The 17,273-nt window shown below is 47.2% G+C and overlaps 1 long non-coding RNA gene across 1 annotated transcript; it reads right to left on the reverse strand.

Moving 5' to 3' along the window:
* Window positions 1-3,144: 3,144 nt before the first annotated feature.
* Window positions 3,145-9,728, reverse strand: LOC109755178 (uncharacterized). Its single transcript, XR_002230891.4, has 2 exons — window positions 9,110-9,728; window positions 3,145-9,001 (listed from the first exon to the last, which is right to left on the reverse strand). It is a non-coding gene; the product is annotated as an uncharacterized lncRNA (long non-coding RNA).
* Between the last annotated feature and the right edge of the window lie 7,545 nt (window positions 9,729-17,273).

The raw sequence follows: 17,273 nt of genomic DNA on the forward strand, positions 1-17,273 counted from the left end.
TACTTAGGGAGAACACTTTTACCTTGAAATTTAGTGAGAGATCATCTTATAATGCTACCGTCAATCAAAGCAAAATAAGATGCATAAAGGATAAACATCACATGCAATCAATATAAGTGATATGATATGGCCATCATCATCTTGTGCTTGCGATCTCCATCTCCGAAGCACCGTCATGATCACCATCGTCACCGGCGCGACACCTTGATCTCCATCGTAGCATCGTTGACGTCTCGCCAACTTTTGCTTCTACGACTATCGCTACCTCTTAGTGATAAAGTAAAGCATTACAGGGCGATTGCATTGCATACAATAAAGCGACAACCATATGGCTCATGCCAGTTGCCGATAACTCGGTTACAAAACATGATCATCTCATACAATAAAATATAGCAACATGCCTTGACCATATCACATCACAACATGCCCTGCAAAAACAAGTTAGACGTCCTCTACTTTGTTCTTGTAAGTTTTACGTGGCTGCTACGGGCTGAGCAAGAACCGTTCTTACCTACGCATCAAAACCACAACGATAGTTCGTCAAGTTAGTGTTGTTTTAACCTTCTCAAGGACCGGACATAGCCACACTCGGTTCAACTAAAGTTGAAGAAACTGACACCTGCCAGCCACCTGTGTGCAAAGCACGTCGGTAGAACCAGTCTCGCGTAAGCGTACACGTAATGCCGGTCCGGGCCGCTTCATCCAACAATACCGCCAAACAAAAGTGTGACATGCTGGTAAGCAGTATGACTTGTATCGCCCACAACTCACTTGTGTTCTACTCGTGCATATAACATCAACGATAAAACCTGGCTCGGATGCCACCGTTGGGGAACGTAGTAATTTCAAAAATTTTCTACGCACACGCAAGATCATGGTGATGCATAGCAATGAGAGGGGAGAGTGTGTCCACGTACCCTCGTAGACCAAAAGCGGAAGCGTTAGCACAACGTGGTTGATGTAGTCGTACGTCTTCATGATCCGACCGATCAAGTACCGAACGCACGGCACCTTCGAGTTCAGCACACGTTCAACTCGATAACGTCCCTCGAACTCCAATCCAGCCGAGCTTTGAGGGAGAGTTCCGTCAGCACGACGGCGTGGTGACGATGATGATGTTCTACCGACGCAGGGCTTCGCCTAAGCACCGCTACGATATTATCGAGGTGGATTATGATGGAGGGGGGCACCGCACACGGCTAAGAGATCCAAGAGATCAATTGTTGTGTCTAGAGGTGCCCCCCTACCCCCGTATATATAGGAGGGAGGGAGAGGCCGGCCCTAGAGGGGGCGCGCCAAGTGTGGGGAGTCCTACTAGGACTCCCAAGTCCTAGTAGGATTCCCCTTTCCTTTCCGGAGTAGGAGAGAAGGAAAGAGGGGGAGAGGGAGAAGGAAAAGAGGGCTGCACCCCTTGTCCAATTCGGACCAAGGGGGGCGCCTCCTTCCTTTTGGCCTCTCTCCTCTATTCCCGTATGGCCCAATAAGACTCAATACTTCTCCCGGTGAATTCCCGTAACTCCCCGGTACTCCGAAAATACCCGAATCACTCGGAACCTTTCCGATGTCCGAATATAGTCGTCCAATATATCGATCTTTACGTCTCGACCATTTCGAGACTCCTCATCATGTCCCCGATCTCATCCGGGACTCCGAACTACCTTCGGTACATCAAAACACATAAACTCATAATACAAATCGTCACCAAACGTTAAGCGTGCGGACCCTACGGGTTCGAGAACTATGTAGACATGACCGAGACACGTCTCCGATCAATAACCAATAGCGGAACCTGGATGCTCATATTGGCTCCCACATATTCTACGAAGATCTTTATCGGTCAAACCACATAACAACATACGTTGTTCCCTTTGTCATCGGTATGTTACTTGCCCGAGATTCGATCGTCGGTATCTCAATACCTAGCTCAATCTCGTTACCGGCAAGTCTCTTTACTCGTTATGTAATGCATCATCCCGCAACTAACTCATTAGTCACATTGCTTGCAAGGCTTATAGTGATGTGCATTACCGAGAGGGCCCAGAGATACCTCTCCGACAAACAGAGTGACAAATCCTAATCTCGAAATACGCCAACTCAACAAGTACCTTTGGAGACACCTGTAGAGCACCTTTATAATCACCCAGTTACGTTGTGACGTTTGGTAGCACACAAAGTGTTCCTCCGGTAAACGGGAGTTGCATAATCTCATAGTCATAGGAACATGTATAAGTTATGAAGAAAGCAATAGCAACATACTAAAACGATCAAGTGCTAAGCTAACAGAATGGGTCAAGTCAATCACATCATTCTCCTAATGATGTGATCCCGTTAATCAAATGACAACTCATGTCTATGGCTAGGAAACTCAACCATCTATGATCAACGAGCTAGTCAAATAGAGGCATACAAGTAACACTATGTTTGTTATATATTCACACATGTATCAAGTTTCCGGTTAATACAATTCTAGCATGAATAATAAAAATTTATCATGAAATAAGGAAATAAATAATAACTTTATTATTGCCTCTAGGGCATATTTCCTTCAATCACCTAGATACTCCAATGTCACCTCAAGTATCCATGGGTATGATTATACGATATGCATCACACAATCTCAGATTCATCTATTCAACCAACACAAAGAACTTCAAAGAGTGCCCCAAAGTTTCTACCGGAGAGTCAAGACGAAAACGTGTGCCAACCCCTATGCATAGATTCCCAAGGTCACGGAACCCGCAAGTTGATCACCAAAATATACATCAAGTGAATCAATAGAATACCCCATTGTCACCACGGGTATCCCACGCAAGACATACATCAAGTGTTCTCAAATCCTTAAAGACTCAATCCGATAAGATAACTTCAAAGGGAAAACTCAATCCATTAAAAGAAGATAGAGGAGGAGAAACATCATAAGATCCAACTATAATAGCAAAGCTCGTGATACATCAAGATCGTGCCATATCAAGAACATGAGAGTGTGCCAACCCCTATGCATAGATTCCCAAGGTCACGGAACCCGCAAGTTGATCACCAAAATATACATCAAGTGAATCAATAGAATACCCCATTGTCACCACGGGTATCCCACGCAAGACATACATCAAGTGTTCTCAAATCCTTAAAGACTCAATCCGATAAGATAACTTCAAAGGGAAAACTCAATCCATTAAAAGAAGATAGAGGGGGAGAAACATCATAAGATCCAACTATAATAGCAAAGCTCGTGATACATCAAGATCGTGCCATATCAAGAACATGAGAGAGAGAGAGAGAGAGATCGAACACATAGCTACTGGTACATACCCTCAGCCCCGAGGGTGAACTACTCCCTCCTCGTCATGAAGAGCGCCGGGATGATGAAGATGGCCACTGGTGATGATTCCCCCCTCCGGCAGGGTGCCGGAACAGGGTCACGATTGATTTTTGGTGGCTACGGAGGCTTGCGGCGGCGGAACTCCCGATCTAGGTTTCTTTTCGGGGCTTTCTGTATTTATAGAAAGTTTTGGCATCGGTCTCACATCAGGGGGGGTCTCCGAGTCATCCACGAGGTAGGGGGCGCGCCCAAGGTGGTAGGGCGCGCCCTCCACCCTCGTGGGTGGCTCGGGACTCTTCTGGCCCAACTATTTTACTCCGGGGCTTCTTTTGCTCCATAAAAAATCATCAAAAATTGGCACGTCAATTGGACTCCGTTTGGTATTCCTTTTCTGTGAAACTCAAAAATAAGGAAAAAACAGAAACTGGCACTGGGCTCTAGGTTAATAGGTTAGTCCCAAAAATCATATAAAATAGCATATAAAACATCCAAGATGAACAATATAATAGCATGAAACAATCAAAAAATATAGATACGTTGGAGACGTATCATGCCGCCGCGGCTGGTGCCCCTGCAACCGCAAGCCCACGCCGGTTTTTTATTCCCCACTTCGGCACTTTGCTATGCTTATTTCCGATTTGAGGTACTCCCGCTATCCTAATTGCTATCCATTCCAGTACAGTACATATGTAGCTTACCAGTTTGCCCCCCTTTGTTGGCTGGGTTATGGATGAATGTATTAAGACTTTGTTGTGTTTTGGTGTGTGTCACCCAGCTTGGCTCTGAAAAAACATCTCCATCAGGGGGTGTGACAGAGGGCTGGAGGGGGCGCATGCTAGTTGCATCATTTATGTTTTTAGTCCTGTAGTCCGTACTTGATATGATGTGGTTTTCTCTAATGAAAATTGGAAGGGGAGAACCCTTCTTTTATAAGAAAAATGTAGCTACAGTTTACCGGTAGGAAAGCATGTTTTAACAAGTTTAGGATTAATTTTCCAAATGCAAAGCAAAGAGGGTGAAGAGCAGCATAGTAGGGTAATACAGGTTCACATAGATGTAATACTCTGTCACTATCAGCTAGCTCAAGTATGCATGACTGTAGGATAATGCAGGTTCACATAGATGTATAGTTATCTGTCACCATCAGCTAGCTCTAATTGCATTTTTTTGGAGCAGTTTCATTTGCAAATTGACCAGCTACACGGGCACACACATACGCACACACGCACCCTAATTGGGATATCATATTACAATGGTAACAAATATATTAGTATTTCTTGCATGCTGGCAGCTTAAGCAAGCACCCTGCGCTATTAATTTCAGCTAGATGCAGTAATCTGTCACAATGGATGTTTCCATATGGCTTATTTATCTTACATGCTGGCTTAAGTAAGCACCCTGCACTATTAACTTCATGTAGATGTAGTAATCTGTCACTATCAGCTAGCTCTAATTGGTATTGACTGGTTGCTTTGTGTGTCAGTTGCTTGATTTGAGTGGTATTCTCATGGTTTTCTTCTGCGGTATTGTAATGTCGCATTATATGTGGCACAACGCAATAGCGAGTTCCAGGGTCACAACCAAGTATGTATCTGCATTGTCTGTATCAGAAATACGTGTGACTCCATCATTTGAGATCTGAACTTCGCTTATGCTTATGTCATTCGACACACACCAGGAATGCCTTCGCCACGTTGTCATTCATCTCTGAGACGTTTCTCTTTATCTATGTTGGCATTGATGCATTGGAATAGAGAAGTGGAAGATTGATAGTGAAACATGTATGCATGCTCTCTATCTGCTTCTTTCCATGTTTGTAGTAACATATTTGTTGTTCAAATCCACAGATAGTTTTGTTTTATAACGCATTTTCTGTACTATGCAGCCCAATGAAATCTATTTTGGTGGTATTTTGGCGTTGGTGCTGGTTGCAAGAGCTGCATTTGTTTTCCCACTATCTTATCTCTCCAATTTGACCAAAAGAACTCCAGGCGAGAAGATCTCTTAGGCAGCAAGTGTGTGTCTTATTTAGAAATTTCTTATGTGTGTTATGTCCTTTCAAGACTATACTCTTTTTACTTACATGATGTGGGTTCTTCAGATTATTATTGGTGGGTCTCATGAGAGGTGCCGTGTCAATTGCATTGGCCTACAATAAGGTAAAGTATTGTGTTTGATCTATTCCATATGTGCTTTGGGTGTAGTACACGATGTTTTCTAGTCTTGGTCTGTTATCATACTTAAGGACGAGTTTAGGTAGTGGCCGGCTGCTCGCTGGCCTTCCCGAGCGGCCGGCCTAAAATAGAATTTTTTTGTCCTAATCTATACTTCCAACTTTATTGGAGGGTCAAACTATCTCAAAATTTAACTAAATTTGTGTAAAAATATATCAATGTTTGTGAAATCAAATAGGTATATGATGAAAGTATATTTTATCACAAATCTAATGCTACTAATTTGATGGCATAAATTTTGATGTATTATTATATAAACACGGTCAAACATAAAAAAGTTTGACTTTCCAAGAAAGTTGGAAGTACACTCTTTAAAAAATGAAGGGAGTAAAGGGTAATAAGTTGTCCCTTTTAATTAATATAAAAAACAATTTTAATCCATATATTTGAAAAGGTACATGTAACAGTAAAGTATTACGAAAACACCCATGTAAACACGTGTGAACATATTTAATTTGAGTTTTCAAAATTTTAAAAGTTATAACTTTTAAACCGCGCATAAGAATTAAGATCCGTTTTCACCGTTGGAACCCTGGCGGCGTGCTCTTCGAAACTAAATCTCACATGGGTATGTTTTGACAAACTTTTTGTGTGCAATTTAGTCTCCATTTGGTGCAACTGTTTAGTCGTCGATGTGCAATTAGCTGACAGTCGATGTGCAACTTTTTTCTGTAAATGTGGACATGCAGTTTTCACTAATGGCACCATCCCATACTACTCTCTAACAGTGAAATGAGCAATTTCGTCTGTTGTCTCGGTGCCTTGGCCAACTACCAGGTAGTCGCCGGGCGTGAGTATTACAAAAGCACATGTGCGACTAAGCCGATGAGATTGTGCAACTCCGCGGCCAGGCGCGAGCACTCCCACAACAATTCGTGTGCGACTATGCGGACGAGATTGTGCGACTATGTGGCTATGCATATGCGACTATGCCAACGAGTGTGCAACTCCGCGGCCGGGCGTGAGCACCTCCCACAGCAATTCATGTGCGACTATGCGGACGAGATTGTGCGACTCTGTGGCCATGCATGTGCGACTATGACGACGTGAGTGTGCAACTCTGCGGCCAGGCGTGAGCACCTCCCACAACAATTCGTGTGCATCTATCCAGGCGAGATTGTGCAACTCTGTGACCATGCATGTGCGACTATGCTGACGATGTGCAACTCCACGGCCAGGCGTGAGAACCTCCCACAACAATTCATGTGCGACTATGCGGACAAGATTGTGCGACTCTGTGGCCATGCTTGTGCGGCTATGCCGACGAGAGTGTGCAACTCCGTGGCCGAGCGCGAGCATCTCCCACAGCAATTCATGTGCGACTATGCGAACGAGATTGTGTGACTCTGTGGCCATGCATGTGCGACTATGCCAATGACATCTCCCACATCAATTCATGTGCGACTATGCGGACGAAATTGTGCGAGTGGCCATGCATGTGCGACTATGACGACGTGAGTGTGCAACTCTGCGGCCAGGCGTGAGCACCTCCCACAACAATTCGTGTGCGTCTATCCAGGCGAGATTGTGCAACTCTGTGACCATGCATGTGCGACTATGCCGACGATGTGCAACTCCACGGCCAGGCGTGAGAACCTCCCACAACAATTCATGTGCGACTATGCGGACGAGATTGTGCGACTCTGTGGCCATGCTTGTGCGGCTATGCCGACGAGAGTGTGCAACTCTATGGCCGAGCGCGAGCATTTCCCACAGCAATTCATGTGGGACTATGCGAACGAGATTGAGTGACTCTGTGGCCATGCATGTGCGACTATGCCGATGACATCTCCCACATCAATTCATGTGCGACTATGCGGACGAGATTGTGCGACTCTGTGGCCATGCATGTGCGACTATGACGACGTGAGTGTGCAACTCTGCGGCCAGGCGTGAGCACCTCCCACAACATTTCGTGTGCATCTATCCAGGCGAGATTGTGCAACTCTGTAACCATGCATGTGCGACTATGCCGACGATGTGCAACTCCACGGCCAGGCGTGAGAACCTCCCACAATAATTCATGTGCGACTATGCGGACGAGATTGTGCGACTCTGTGGCCATGCTTGTGCGGCTATGCCGACGAGAGTGTGCAACTCCGTGGCCGAGCGCGAGCATCTCCCATAGCAATTCATGTGCGACTATGCGAATGAGATTGCGTGACTCTGTGGCCATGCATGTGCGACTATGCCGGTGACATCTCCCACATCAATTCATGTGCGACTATGCGAACGAGATTGTGCGACTCTGTGGCCATGCATGTGCGACTATGCCGATGAGAGTATGCAACTCCGCGGCCGGGCGTGAGCACCTCCCTCAGCAATTCATGTGTGACTATACGCGACGAGATTGTGCGACTCTGTGGCCATGCTTGTGCGACTATGCCGACGAGAGTGTGCAACTCCGCGGCCGGGCGTGAGCACCTCCCACAGCAATTCATGTCCAACTATGCGGACGAGATTGTGCGACTCTGTGGCCATGCTTGTGCGACTATGCCGACGAGAGTATGAACTCCGCTGCCGGGCGTGAGCACCTCCCACAGCAATTCATATGCGATATGTGGACGAGATTGTACAACTCTGTGGCCATGCATGTGTGACTATGCCAACGAGAATGTGCAACTTCTGAAGACGTGGTCATGTGTGTGTGACCATGGCCGCGCGTGGTCGTGCGACTATTTCGATGAGAGTGCAATTTTGTGGTCATGTGTGTGTGACCATGGCCGCGCGTGAGCTACTACACCGGCGAAAATGTGCAGCTTTGCGGCCGTGTGTGCTACTACACCAATGAGAGTGTGCAGCTCCATGATCCTCTGTGTGCGACTATACCCCCACGCATGTGCAACTCCCGCAGTTGTCCATGAGCTACTATACCAACGAGAGTGTTCTATCAACACGACTATCATTGCCGGTGAGATCTGCAACTTTATATACTGCCTCATTCATCTATTTACCGCAGCTCGTGCAACTTTGTCTGCTCCTATGGCCAACCATACATGAGCCATTGTGCAACTTCGCCCCAACCAACCAATTAACTAGCCGTTGATGTGCAATTTTTTTCTAACAACAAAGACCAAACGTACACCATTTGTAGTAGCAGTAGTATCAATTAATCCATTACTCCTCAAAAAAGTTATTACTTAACAAAATGTGCGGGTCGTGGTAGTGATGTAGTGGCTACTTACTTTACCTTTGGAGCAATGTACGCACGGCAAATGATTCTCCAACCGAAGCTAACTTTTCTTCTGATGTGGATTTGTGCACTTTAGCTGCACTGCCATCCAAATGAACTTCCACAGTGGAGACTGAATCTCATCTGATGGTAATTTAGACAATTTCTGAACTTGGCCACCGTTCTCCATGAGAAATGGCAGCATCCTCTTGTAGCCAAATAAGCTTGGATGATGAACAAACTTTGACCTGATGCAGCTGGTAGCACACTGAAAGTCTGAAACGAGCAAACTCACAGATTATCTCACTGCTATGCAGGAAAATGTAGTCACTCAGCTGAACTTGCAGAAGCAAACAAGAGACGTAGTAGCATCAAGAAACTGACAGGCTTGCTGCTTGCAGACCCAAACAAGAGACAATCTTGGTTTCTTCTTTCACACTGTCATAGATCTCCTTGTCTGCTCCGGCCTTCACAACAAGTGGCTCCACGAAATCCACATGATAAGCTCCACCTTGACTCCAACTCCGACCCACAGATTCACCCACATCTCACAAAATCTTCCATGCACCCTGACTGGACGGCCGCTGCCCCAGCAAGCGCCGCCGGCGAGCACCACAACGAGAGTCCGCCTGCAGCGAGACGAGCTGGTGGGCACCGCTACCGTGCAGTGCTCGCCATCGTCACCATGCCGAACAAAGGTGCGCGGTGACAGCCGACTGCGACGCCGGCCCATTTGATCTCCCGTCCAATTAATTCCAGCAGTTAGCACCTTCTTCTCCAACTCCAGCGAAGGGAGAAAAGTAAACTCATGCACCTCTGGGATGGAACGCTCGGGAGGTGGGTCGGCGGCGGCCGACGCGAGTTGTGACCGAGGCGGCTGACTCGAGAGGGCGGAGATGGCTGGCCTGAGGTGTGGCGGCGGCGGCCATGCGAGGAGGATTGGGGCAAAGGGCGTGGACGCGTGGGGATAGACACAAACGCGAGCGGGTGAGAGTGCCTGACCAGGTAGCACCTGGCCGATGCGCGCGGTGGTTCAGGCCACATCGTGTGGCCAGGGAGCGGCCGCTCGCGAACGCCAGATAGTGCGCGCGCACTTTCTAGTATTTAGGCCTCTTTTTTCATCTATCTATGTGGCACGTGAGATCTTTTTTTTATAGCGATGAGATTTTTTTTTACCGTACGTGATTATTCTGAGTTTTCTTTTCTTGGGGTGAGATCGATTGGTTTTTTATTTATACAAGGGACGTGAGATCTCTTTCTTTTATCATACGTGATTCTGAGATTTCTTTTCTAATTTATTAGGGACGTGATATCTCTTTTTTATTGTGACATGATTCAAGGAGGAAATTATGTCCTAACTTCAGTAACACCATGATTTTGTACTTGCTTTTTAAAAATCATGGACGAACTGTTGTAGGGTGGAACCTTAGATGAAGATCTTTCACGAATTGGAGGGGAAATCCCCAAGAACACGAAGAACACGAAGAACACAAGAGAGGGGAAACACTCAAATTGACTAGATCCAATCACACATATGCTAGATCCAAGAACACACAAGAGGTCACAATGATTCAAGAACAACAAAGGAAAGATACAAGGTACTAGTTCATCCCAATCCTATGAGGAGAGAGGTCTTGATGATCCTATGATGGGGATCCTTCCCAAGATGGGGGCTTGATATCCACTAGGGATCTTCTCCTAGGAGGTCTTGATCTCCTAGAGGAGTGGGTACAAGGAGCAAAGCTCACATAATCATCTCATATACTTTGCTATCCTCTAAATGAGCTAGGTGGGGGGGGGGGGGGTACTTATAGTTTAGGGACCAAATAAGAGGAGGAGGGGGGATACATGGGTAAAAACCCAAAGAGGCACGCAGGCCCTCGGAGTGGACCGGGCACCCGGGGGCAAACCGGCCGGGCACCCGGACCGGTCAGGACCATCGCCCCGGGGTAGCTGAAGGGGGACCGGGCACCCGGGGGTTGACAGTCCGGGCACCCAGGGGTGGCAGATGGCGCCCAGGTGAGGAGGGGCCGGGCACCCGGGGCCGAAGGTGCGGGCACCCGGGCGAGCGGCCGGGCACCCGGGGTGGCCTGGGCGGCGGCTGGGCCTTGTGAGGCCAGGCACCCGGGGCTGGCTGGGAGCAGCGCCAGGGGGGCGGGCCTCCGGGGCCAAAGTGCCCGGGCACCGGGAGTGTCCAGAGCCTCTCCTTCTTCTCTCTTCTCGCTTCTCTCCTCCTTCTCCATGGTTGCTTGGATCTCCGTCCTCGTGTCCTCCCGGTCATCTCCTTGGTACCTAACAAGGCACAACGCTTCTATTTGAGGTAGGACCCGACTCTCATATGAAACTGAATGAAGTTTGAAGAGGAAGGAGTCAACCTCGGTTTCGGTGGCACGTGTGTGTGCTCTTGTCATCGGTCTTCTCCGTCCTTGCAGTGGTGGTGTGACATCCATGGTGATGGTCGAGGGATGCTCCGCATCATCTCCCCCCCCCCTTGGGAGAGATCCGTCCATGGATCGTGATCATCATCACCATGAGAAAGAGAGTGTGGCACCAAGGACTCATCATCACCAAGCTCGAAATGGGCACTCTCCAATGTCGCACCGTCTTGTGATTCCTTCAAAAGGAGCAAGAACAACAAACACTTGGAAAAATGAATGTGGTTAGCGTTAGTGCAACACCAAGCATTCAAGAGGTGATTCACCAAACAAGTGTCGTCATCAAGCATAGCATATGGTGTGACAATGGATTGTGACATGTCATGCAAGCACATAAATTGAGCGAAGTCAAGGACATCATGGAAACAAGCATGTAAATGGGAGGCAGCGATGCAAATATGTGTGTCAAGAGAATAAGCATCTACCTCAAGCTCATAGCAAGCATGCATAAGACTCTCGATGAACGGTCTATGGTAGGCATAAGAGTCATTCACAACACCAAATAAGAGAAGATGTCGAAACACATGGAGTAAGTGCAAGACAATCCAAGCATAAAGTGCATATGGTGTAGTGAAAATCGTGTGGCACTCAACACAATAGAAAGAGCAATTGTTCAGCATGTGTGAGGCAATCAAATCAATCATGTGACAAGCAATGGTACATGGCATATGTGAAGTAATGACATTGTTGCAACCAAACATATGATAGGAGCAAGTAATCCAAGAATTGGATGCAACATGAGAAAGCATAGAAATCACGTCGTGCAAACTAGTGGAGCGAAGATGCAACACACTAGAGGAAATCATGGCAATCATGTCATGTGAGCAAATAATAGTCATAGGCAATGCACATGGCATATCACAAGCACGATTACAAAGAAAGATATCATCATAGGAAAGGATCACAAAGGAAACATGGCAAGAATAAGCAATATCTCCATCAAGCTTGCAAATACACATACAAGTAGTAGCATCAATCATCATGTGTAATGCAAAGCATGGGTCACAAATGCATGGCAAATGGAAAGAAATGAGCATATCATGCAAAGTGAACATGGCAATATGGGCATATAATATGTAATGGACAATAACCCATAGCCAAGTGAGTGCAATGTAGAAGAAATGCGCGAAGTCTTTGCGCGAAGAGAGCGGTGGGAAAGGAAATCCATGGGATCCCAAGTCATCATTGCTCTCTAGAGCTTGTTTTGTCAACTCATGGGATTGTGAGGTTGACAAGTATTCATGGGTACCTACACAAAAGAGACACAGACCAAAGAAATTGTGCGCGTGGTAAATGTACACATCATCCATCATGATGTGTATGTGCAAGTGTGAGTTAGCAGAAGATAAGCATCGCTCAAAGAAATTTGATGCATGGTATAAGAACATGTCATCCATCATGAAAGAGTAGTTGTTATGTATGACACGATGGGGACACAAATTGAGAATGCAAGCATATGGCACACCACTAGCATGTTTATTCATGGGGAGCATATGGTGCACACAAGTATTGGGATCATGCAAAGTATGGAATGCATCAAAATCTCCTAATATGTATGAGGAAACTATGTGGGTCTCCTCATGAGCATTAATGGAAACATCACATGGAGAATATTGACAACATCCAAAACAATGCATATCCGAAGCTAGGTGGTCATGGCATGGCATATGAGATAAATGATGCAAAGGGAGCATATCAATATCATCACAAGAGAAACAAATGCCAATAACCAAGGGCTTGTCATCTATGCCATAAGTGCAAATTGGGTTAATTTTAATGGCATATGCATAGTCACTATGAAGAGATTGCAAATATGACATATGGTTGATCTCATGCATAGCATATGACAAGTCAAGCGGATTGTCAAACATGATGTGACCAAAAGAATTTTCACAAGAAATCCTATGTAACATGGCATCACAACTAATAGACTCCACATGGCAATCATCAAACTCATCATAAATGGGTAAATCATCGCATGGGGAAATCGAACTAGCATGAAGCATGACAATAGGTGGATCAACATCATGCAAGCAATCAATGTCGAGAATGTCCACTAGTGGGACTAGAGCATCACCTTCACCTGTATTACCTTCTTCATTCCACTCAAGTGGTGTAGGTGAGGCGGCAAAGACCAAATGGTGGTCATCATCTTCATCTTGATGGAACCATGTGGGGGTGCATCATATTCCACCATGGCCATCGTCTTGTCCATAGGAAGGACGAAGTCGTCGCGGATCGGCGCATCAGCATATATGAGACCTAGCACCAAATGAGAAGACACAATAGAGGTAGAGGTCAAGTTGTTAGAAATGCAAATGGCCTCACGTGCCCTATCACTTCCGCACTCTTTCTATGTGGTGGTGGCTCACTCACTCCCTCAAGGTAGGTGCACTCATTGTCACATATGGTGGAGTCACTCATCTCACTCAACTGGTGAGGGTTGTGGCTCTCCTCACATGGAAATTATGGCAGCTCATCATATATGGGGCTAGTGGTGAAGTCACTCTCACTCTCAATATGGTGGCAAAAGTCACTCAAGTCATCATACATCGCCGTGGTCGAAGGGAAAATCCCATGCTCAACCATCTCGTCGTCATCGCCGTGGATGAAGGCCGAAGATTGCACATCATCGCTCTCCTCCATGACCGAAGGGAAAATCCCATGCTCGATCATCTCGTCACCATCGCCGTGGAGGAAGGCCGATGTAGGTGTACTCGTCGGAGGTAGGTGAAGATGCCATACGTCCAAAGGCGAAGATGCCTTGATGACACTTGGCGAAGATGCCGAAGTGGTCATAGTAGTCGTAGCTCCGTCTTGGTGGTGCTTGTCTCGCGGTCTTCTCTTGTGCTCATGAAGTTTGGCCGTATCTTGATGTAGAGCTTTTTGGGACTTGTAGGTGTACGCATCGCGAGCATCTTCATCTTGATGGTGTTGTAGTGCTTGAGCTCGATGACGTTCCGAAGATTGGCCACTTGAGCGTCGCCGCCTTGAAGATGACGAAGGGGAAGAAGACTTGTAGTTGGCCACCATGTCTCGTACTTGATCCCTTTGTTCGGCCAACTTGGTGTCGAGGTAGTCCCTTATCCTTGCTTCGTTTTGGCGAATGTCGATGGCAAGTCGCTCAATGCCTTGCATTGCTCGTTGTAGTCCGAAGATGGACGTTTTGATGATGTAGTTGTTCGCGTTGTCGTTGTCGTGGAAGACCGGAGATGAAATGCCTTGCCTATCCATCACAAGACTCGAGCAAATGTAAGTGGGAGAAAGGAAAGAACTAGACCAATGTACCTTATCCAATGTTGAAGATGGATCAATGATCACTCAATAATGTAACAAGGAAATAGCACAATTGGTACCGGTCAATTCTCACACCTACACACGTAAGGCTTATGGTGGAGCTCGGTGAGGATAGTGGCACAAAAATTTGATGCAAAATTTTAGCAAGAGTCAATAATGTTGGAAAAGATGCACAAATTCACAAGTGAAACAAGTAGACCAATAACAATATGTGGCACACGGATAGATAAATGGGGTCGTGCAACCAAGGAATGAGCACAAAATGTGGAATCCACGGAAAACGCTCGTGTTGCACAACTCAAAAGAGACGCTAGCACGATTGCTCAATAGGCGGATACGACACTTGTGCACAACCTATAAGATGCAAAATGTATCAACTTTCTATCCCAAGTATGCTATAGATGTATGATGTTCCGGTGTTCTTCTCAAGATGATCCAAGATGATCGGATATGACAATCTTATGTGCAATGTGGTATGATGCTATGGCTCTTGCTCACAAGCTTCTTTGCTCTCTTTTTGCTTAAATGCTTTTTTTATATGGCCACTATGCGAAATGCACAAACCAAGATAGCAATTTTGTATATGCGGGAACAAACTTGTGACACAAGAGATGATATGATGATACCAAGATGATACCAATATGATATGGTATGTATGCAATGGGAGGTACGGATCACTAATGTGCACAAGTAACGTTGCCGGCAATACTCAAAGGCTAGTCTCGATAGGCAAGTGAGGCAAAATGGGCTAAGGGGTTAACAATGTAATGGCAAGATGATATAGAGGTTATCGTTCTTGCTTACGGTTAGGGTGTCAAAATGGCGAAGTGGTCGATGTCGAAGACGACCTCGTGGCGATGATGAGTGGAGGTGTTCTTGATGTAGATACCAAGATGATGTAGACCCGTCCCTAAGTAGCCGAAACACCTTAGGAAACGGTAAAAACTGCAAACTCAAAATCTCCAAAGGCAAATGTCAAATGGTGGTAGCGGAATGCGTTGGTGGTTTCGGAGTTAGCAATGCAGAAGTGGTGGTGGTGGTTGATGATGAAGCAACCGTCCCTAAGTAGCCGAAACACCTTAGGAGACTCAAGTCACCACTCAATCAACCACAAATGCTATATGGATCGAAAATGGGTTAGGTTGCGGAAAGCTATGGTGGTTTGGCGGATGATATGGTGGATGGCCTATGCAAAGATGCCAAAATGCCAAAATTTTTATGGAGTCAAATGGTGTTGGAACCTTTCTAGATGAAGGGGGATGTCAATAGCTACTCAACGAGCTAAAGAACGTCAAAATCGGACTCCGGGAGTGAAAGTTATGGCCGAAATGGTGAATGGTGTTGGGCTGAAACGGGGGGGTGCGGGTGCCCAGGGTTTGGGGGTGCGGGCACCCGGGGTGGTCCGAGGCAAACAGCCCGGGGTTTGGGGTGCGGCCACCCGGGGTGGTCAGCGGGGGTGGGCACGGGGGGGGGGGGGGGGTCCGGGTGCCCGGGGGTGTCGGATTTGGGCGGAAATTCGTGGGAAAGTGGAAGAAATTGGTGGATTTCATGGAGGGAAAGATGGAGATGGATGGGGGAGTGCTAAATCTACTTGAAACCAAGCAAATCCATGGATCAAATCCAACAAAACCTCATCAAACCAACAAATCACACAAAAATTTGGGCTATTTTTGGTGGGGATTTTCGGATTTTGGGACGAAATCAAGCAAAACAAGGCTAGAAAACGGTGGGGGGGGGGCTCCAAATTCGTGATAAACGTGGCTCATGATACCAAGATGTTGTAGGGTGGAACCTTAGATGGAGATCTTTCACGAATTGGAGGGGAAATCCCTAAGAACGCGAAGAACACGAAGAACACAAGACGGGGAAACACTCAAATTGACTAGATCCAATCACACATATGCTAGATCCAAGAACACACAAGAGGTCACAATGATTCAAGAACAACAAAGGAAAGATACAAGGTACTAGTTCATCCCAATCCTATGAGGAGAGAGGTCTTGATGATCCTATGATGGGGATCCTTCCCAAGATGGGGGCTTGATATCCACTAGGGATCTTCTCCTAGGAGGTCTTGATCTCCTAGAGGAGTGGGTACAAGGAGCAAATCTCACATAATCATCTCATATACTTTGCTATCCTCTAAATGAGCTAGGTGGGGGGGGGTACTTATAGTCTAGGGACCAAATAAGAGGAGGAGGGGGGATACATGGGTAAAAACCCAAAGAGGCACGCAGGCCCTCGGAGTGGACCGGGCACCCGGGGGCAAACCGGCCGGGCACCCGGACCAGTCAGGACCATCACCCGGGGGTGGCTGAAGGGGGACCGGGCACCCAGGGGTTGACAGTCCGGGCACCCGGGGTGGTAGATGGCGCCCAGGTGAGGAGGGGCCGGGCACCCGGGGCCGAAGGTGCGGGCCCCCGGGCGGGCGGCCTATGGCTGGGCGGGCGGCCGGGCACCCGGGGTGGCCTGGGCGGCAGCTGGGCCTTGTGAGGCCGGGCACCCGGGGCTGGCTGGGAGCAGCGCCAGGGGGGCCGGGCCTCCGGGGCCAAAGTGCCCGGGCACCGGGAGTGTCCAGAGCCTCTCCTTCTCTATTCTCGCTTCTCTCCTCCTTCTCCATGGTTGCTTGGATCTCCGTCCTCGTGTCCTCCCGGTCATCTCCTTGGTACCTAACAAGGCACAACGCTTCTATTTGAGGTAGGACCCGACTCTCATATGAAACCGAATGAAGTTTGAAGAGGAAGGAGTCAACCTCGGTTTCGGTGGCACGTGCGTGTGCTCTTGTCATCGGTCTTGTCCGTCCTTGCGGTGATGGT

The sequence above is a fragment of the Aegilops tauschii genome, chromosome 4 (genome assembly GCF_002575655.3).
Source record: "Aegilops tauschii subsp. strangulata cultivar AL8/78 chromosome 4, Aet v6.0, whole genome shotgun sequence".
Classification (NCBI taxonomy): domain Eukaryota; kingdom Viridiplantae; phylum Streptophyta; class Magnoliopsida; order Poales; family Poaceae; genus Aegilops; species Aegilops tauschii.